Here is a 6996-nt window from a genome sequence, read left to right on the forward strand (position 1 = left end):
TCCTGAAGATGCTGAAGGTGCTGGGCAGTGCCACCCTCCTGCCAGAGTCCTGCATTGCACAACTCTCTCTGACTTCAATGTTCCATACTCCCCAGCCAGAGACTTCTGGGCTTGTTTCTTTATTCTTCCTCCCATCTCCCATCTCACTTGCCTCCATTTGCACAAAGAAGATTTTTTTTCTCTTTCTCCCCCACACTGTAGCAGCTGGGAGCTGGCCAGGCGGTGGTGTGTTTTCCAAGAAATAACTTCAACCAAGATGTCCAGCGATAAGCAAAGGTCCAATCATGAGAGTTCCAGCACCACCAGTGATAGTTCAGATGCAGGCTAGCCAGATCTAGCCACTCCAGAACCTAAAGAACAAGGGGAAAGAAAACCTTCTGCCACCCAGCAGATGAAAAACACAAAATTCTCTAGCAAAACCACTAAGATATCCACTAGTGATTCAGAATTCAGAAGGAGCTAACTGACATAACCCTTGATCTTTCTCCTAACTGCAGTGCTGGGCCAAAAGGAGATAACATTTATGAATGGAGATCAGCTACACTTCATCTAGCAGGCTCTGCATTTTCATCAGATTATCCATTTAAGCCACCGAGATTACTTTTCACACCAGATTCTGTCACTGCAACATCAACAGACACAGAGTCATCAGTCTGAAAATTCTTGAAGATATATGGAGTCCCACTTAGACTACCTTAAAGGTTTTGCTATTTATTTGTACCCTTTTGGCAGACTGCAACCCTGAGGATCCCCTGGTTAGAAGCATAGCCACTCAGCATTTGACCACCAGAAAAGTACATGAAAGAAAGCCAGACAGTGGGCCAAGAGATATACAACATAATTTACAAACTTTCCACACAGTGTGAAGGAGCAGAAGGCATCTTCTCACTGTCTTGTAAATTTTTACAGCCTTTACAGTAAAAACTTCCATATATACATTAAACTAATCCTACTCTCTGCTTTTATCTTTTGGAGATTAGGAGACTTCCCATGAAGGTAAATGCTTTCAAGAGTAGAACATCATAGCTATAGATTAGTTACGTTTTAAATGCCTACATCCAAGTCTTACTTCTTTGGAACATCAAAATATATTTGGTGATATGGGTCATGAAGTTGACCAAAGATAATAGTGCATTTTAGCCTAATTCCATATCTGTATAAAGTTATAAAAGTAGATATATTAGTTAGCCAAAGGGGTACTGATACAAAATACCAGAAATCTGTTGGCTTTTATAAAGGGTATTTATTTGGGGTAGAAGCTTACAGTTACCAGGCCATAAAGCATAAGTTACTCCCTCACCAACGTCTGTTGTCACATGTTGGATCAAGATGGCTGCCAACATTCTGCAAGGATTCAGGCTTCCTGGGTTCTTCTCTTCCTGGGGCTCATTTTTCTCTGGGCCCAGTGTCTATGCTCTCTCCACAAGGCAAGCTATAGACTATTAGGCATACCACTCATCTCTTTTCCTGGGACCTTTGCTGTGTCTGATTGAGCCTTCTCTCTCTCCTCAGGTATCTTCTTCTCTATGTGTTTTACTTTCTAGGCTCCAGGATCAAAACTCCAAACTCCCTTCTCTATGGTGTGGTTTCTCTGTGAGAAACCTACCAAGGGGATGAAGACTCAATATTCTACTGAAGTGGCCTAATGAAGTAAAAGTGAAACCTCTGAATCCAATATAATCTAATATGCCCAGAGGAAAAGAACAGTTCCCAAACTTATGCCAATATCTATTTTTGGAATTCATAAACAATATCAAACTGCTACAGTAGGTATACAGTAGGTACAGATGATGAGGAATTATGTCAGTTTTATTAAACCCAGATCTACTTCTGAGTATATCGTACATGCTTTTGTGAAAAATATTTTATCTTTTACCTTTGTTAGTTTGTAATGATGGGATTTACTTTTACCCTTTGTAGCTCAGAAATCATGTGATGTATCATCCCAAATACAATTAACATGCTTCTCAGGGCATGGTTTACTGTTTTTAAAAAAGGAATTGAAGAAAAGGGAACAGAATCTGAATCTCTCTGCGAGGCACCAATTAACATACTAATATATGCATTGTAGGATTCCCAGGAGAAGAGAGAAAGGGATAGAGAAAATACTCAAAGAAATAATGGCTGAAACCTTCCCAAATTTAAGGAAAGGCATGAAGATGTACATCCTAGATACTAAAGTATTAATTCCAAGCAGTATAAAGATTTATAGAAATCCACCACAGCTTTAATCAAACTACTAAATGACAAATAGAAACAGAAAATTCTGAAAGCTGCAAGAGAGAAGCAACATGTCACATACAATGGAGCCTCAATAAGATTAACTGCTGATTTCTCATTGGAAATCATGGAGGCAATTCCAGACAAATAAAGGCTAAGGGAATTTGTCACCACTCCACTGACCCTACAAAAATAGTTAAAAGAGGTTCTCAGTTTGAAAGGAGAAGCCATTAGACAGTAGACTAAAGGAACATGTACAAATAATATCTCAGTAATAGTAATAACATGGGTAAATAAAATGCAATTTCTATTTTTTTTTAGTTTGTAACTCTACTTTTTGCATTCTACAGTATCTAAAAATAGTAATGCATAAATGTAATGATAAATGGTTTTATACTCATAATATATAAATATGTAATCGATGAAAAGAATTACATAAAACTGGGGGAACTCAGGGGTATAAGAACATAGTTTGTGTATGCTATTGAGGTTAAATTAGTATCAAACCAAACTAGAAAAACACAGATTTAAGATGTTAAATTTAACCCCATGGTAAACACAAAGAAAATATGAGAGAACATGCAAGCTCATAGAGACAGATAGAACAGCACATGTTACCAGGTTCAGGGGTCAGGGGTAATGGAATATTAATGCTTAATGAGTATAGTGTTTCAGTTTAGGGTAAGGAGAAAGTTCTAGTAATGGTTGGTGGTGAGGGTGCCACAACATTGTGAATGTGATTAATCCCATTAAATGGTATACTTGAGAGTTGTTGAGATGAAGTTTATGTTGTATATAACTTTCTACAATTAAAATAAAAAAAGAAAGAGCAACAAAAGAGACAATGATAATTAAATGCAATATGTGATCCTGCACGTGATCTAAAAATGCAGTACAAAGTCTCAAAAGGATATTATTGGGTATAGCTACAGAATTCTCCACATGGATAATGGGAAGCAATGGTTGAAAGGCTACTTCTGAAGTTGTGAATTTTCTACGCAGCATTTCTGAATGTTCCCAGCTACCTCTAGAAACAGGACGGGAAATTCACACTGGGAGGGTAGGGTGGCTCAATGTCGAGCTGATAAGGAGATGGGGAGGGGACCAGCAAGGCACCACAAGATTTTTCTACGAGTTTTAAGTTGCCTTGTTCTTGATTTGATGCTTGTCATGCTATTGTGATCTTTTTAAAAATGTTTATTTTATTAGAAAAGTTGTAGGTTTATAGAACAATCATGCGTAATATGCAGCATCTGTTAACTGTTTTCTGGAACTATGAGAAAAATGGTTGTGCCAGTTCTTCCTGGTTATTCAAAGCTTCTGTCAGAAAATGGAGCCCTGGAGAGCTTCACGTCACAATCTTGATTGGGATGGGACCCAAAATGTAATATTTGATATTAAATCTCTTAATACAAAGACTTTCACAAAGATTGCTGTATAGAAAAATAGTTTATCAATGAAAAAGTTTTGGAAAGTTTATTTTTTTCTAAATATCTTCAATATTCTTCAACATTTTACTTAACAAGCAAGTACCAATTTCAATGTACAAGTCTCTTTCTACCAAGAATATAGACTGCAAAACTGCAACTAAATCCTAAAAAACCAAAATTTTAAATGTCAGTTAGAATTCTTTACCACATTACCCAAACATTCTCAACTTATTGCTGCTGAGCTTCATAAATGTCATAAATAATAAGATCTACAGTTAGGTCACGTTATTGCTGTCATCTAACCTTTTAATTTGAGAATAGGTAGTTTCTGACAAAGAAATATATAATAAATTTTAATTTTAAAAATTGTTTTCCACATATTTAATAGGTTAAAATAGCTATTTATCAAACTCTGATATTTATGATTCATGTAAGTTATTTCAGAATATTTTAAAATAAGAATTTGTTCTTACAGGAAATCTCGACATTTAAAAGCAATCAGACTATTCTTTTTAAAATGATGATAAGGGTGAGCACCCTAAAATTTCAGAGACATTTCAATTCACTCCCAATACCACTCCATCCCTGCCAAACCCTGTATTCCATATTCAGGTCCCTGAGCACCAGAGTTGGTTATTCAAAATATCACCATTCTTCAAAAGGAAATTTTAATCTTGGACTTTCTCCAGTGACAAAAATATTATCTGTCTCTCTCTTCCCTCCCCATATTGGTTAGGAATGGGTTAAGCTTCAAGTAACTAAAGAGTGCATTTATATAGATGGTTTTTAATACATACATTATTTATTTAAATTTTTTTTTTCTTTCTAAAAGTTAGTGTAGAAATAGGAAATTTTGCTCGTTCAACTAACCAAAGATGTCATTAGGGACTCAAGCTGGTTCTAATTTTGAGTTTCAAATTCCTACCTTCACCTCTTGGGCTGTTTAGTTGGTCTTTGTTATACCATGTCCTTTCTTGAGCTAGTAACATCCTTTCCTAGAGTAAAACCTGATACTAGTTTCTCATTCTATACAGGCAAAAAATAATTTCTTAATTGTGATTTACAAGGCTCCCCTCTTTATGCTGTCTATTTCTTCTGTGTCATCTCATCCTATGCTCTGCTTTGCACTTAATACTATGGGGACTCGGAGCTGTGTGATTATGATTAGTCCCAGTTGCTTGACCAGACTATCCTCCTCTAATACCTTCATACGTAATGTTCCCTCTAACTGGAATATTGCATTTTCAGTTCCATTCCTTCTTTTATTTCAATATAGAAGGTACCTTATGCTGGAAATCTTTCCTGACCATGGGATGCACTCAAATGAGCATTTCTATTTTTATTCCTGCAACCACCTGAAAGCAGGAACAACTCATTTCATTTTCACTTTTATAAATCCACACTCCAATTTGTTCTTCTACATCCTCTTTGAGAAACATTTCTAAATTCCTTCCACTTTCTGCTCTTTTCAAAATTGGCCTTTCCCATAAATTTGTAAGAGCTCTCTCCTTTTTCTAGGCAAAATGCTGTCTCTCCTAAAATCTCGTTCACTTTCCTGATTTTGATGTATCAACCTTATTTAAATAATTCCCAAGTCTATATTAAGTTCCCAGAGTACTACGCATAATTAAAGAACAATCTCCTTTAGTAAAAAGCTTTTTCATTTCTACCTTGTTGTACCCATGAAAATCAAACATAAACCAACAGAATTGGTAATTTTTCCAGTTATCCCTCAACATCTTATAAATCTGTTCCATCTATGCATATATTTTGATGACATCTCCTGTAATCTTCATGTCCAAACCACACATTTTAGTGTGATTGTTTTCAGCTAACACTTTTCGGTCTATTACAGTGCAAATGCTCTTCAGTAAAATAGACTGGCTCAATGATTACTTTGGAAAAATTTTAAGTTATTTCATTAGTTTATTATAAAACAAAGTGAGTTTAAGATAGAAACATAGTTTATTTTGGATCAGTTTACTATAGCAGGCCATTTTTAAATCATTATCGTAGTAATTGTTTCTGGCAGTTATCATCAATAGATGTTAAAACTAGTGAGAGAAAGAGGATGAGGAAATGAATATTTTTATAATACCAAAGTATCTCCTTATAAATAACTTATTAATTAGAAAGAAAAAATGGTATCTTCTTAGTGGAGAAAGCTGACAGATATAACCTTAAATAACTGATAATTTGCTCCTGTTATACTCTAAGGACACAACATCACTTCAGTGGTGCTCCAGTCAAAGGGGCATAATCTGGACATAATCATGAGGAAACACCAGATGAACCTAAATTGAGTTCAATTCCACTAAATAACTGGGCTATATTATTTAAAATGTTGATTTTATGAAAATAAAACATGTAAAACTGTTCTGTAGTAAAAGAGATTAAAGACTCCTACTAGCTAAATTCAAGGTAACATCCTGACTACTTTGAACAATTGAGATAAAAATTATATATGATGCTTTCTAAAAAATTTCTTCAAAAATTGAAAAAAATAGACAATGATTTTAATTTTTAATTTGTTTTTCCTTTTTATTCTCTCTGAGTCCAAACAAACTAACTTAATCTTTGGTGATGGAAGTTATTATTATCATTAACTTTGGTAAATATTAATTTTGAGTTGTTATATTGAAGGATTCTGATAAACTGGTAAAATTCTGTATCTTGAAATAAGTGATAGTTATCCAGTATTTACCCTTAAAAATACATTGAACATTACATCTAATACTTCTAAGCTTTATATTATATAATTCAATAGAAATTTAAACTAATAATCACATTTTTTTAAAAAATTCTGCATTCAGTAGCTTTAATAATTCGATCTCAAGTGACTTAATTTCTAATGACTTTTTTACCCCTTTGGCTTCAGTTTGGTTCTGTTGCTTAGAAGTTTGGCTAATTTTATGTTGAATATTGGGTATTGAAAATGAAGATTATGGACAGAATATACTTTTATTTTGACTGGTAAAATATACATTTTATCTCATTTTTCAAAGATACTTGTACAGCAAGCATACTTGGATGATATAAGTAGTGTTTCCCTTTAGGAAAGAGGTCAGATATGCTTCTGATCAGGAAAGAAATACAATGTTTTCCTCTGGAACAAAGTTGACTCAGGTTTACTTGAAACCTTTTTCCTGACACTGCGGGTTTTCTAAGCTCAGGTTTTCTCAACTGTGGCACAGACACATTGTGTGCCGCAAACACTAGAGAACTTTTGTTATCATCCTCAGGACTTGGGGAGGAAATGAGACTGATGCAAACATGTCCTTTATGATTCCCAGTATGCTTTGAGTATTAGAATCCTTTGTTTGTGTGTTCTGCCTCATCAGTGAAA

The 6996-nt window shown here is 34.7% G+C and overlaps 1 pseudogene; it reads left to right on the top strand.

Moving 5' to 3' along the window:
• Positions 1-256: 256 nt before the first annotated feature.
• On the top strand, positions 257-841 carry LOC131278371 (ubiquitin-conjugating enzyme E2 E3 pseudogene; annotated as a pseudogene).
• Positions 842-6996: the final 6155 nt, after the last annotated feature.

This window comes from Dasypus novemcinctus, chromosome 4 (assembly GCF_030445035.2).
Source record: "Dasypus novemcinctus isolate mDasNov1 chromosome 4, mDasNov1.1.hap2, whole genome shotgun sequence".
NCBI classification, from domain to species: domain Eukaryota; kingdom Metazoa; phylum Chordata; class Mammalia; order Cingulata; family Dasypodidae; genus Dasypus; species Dasypus novemcinctus.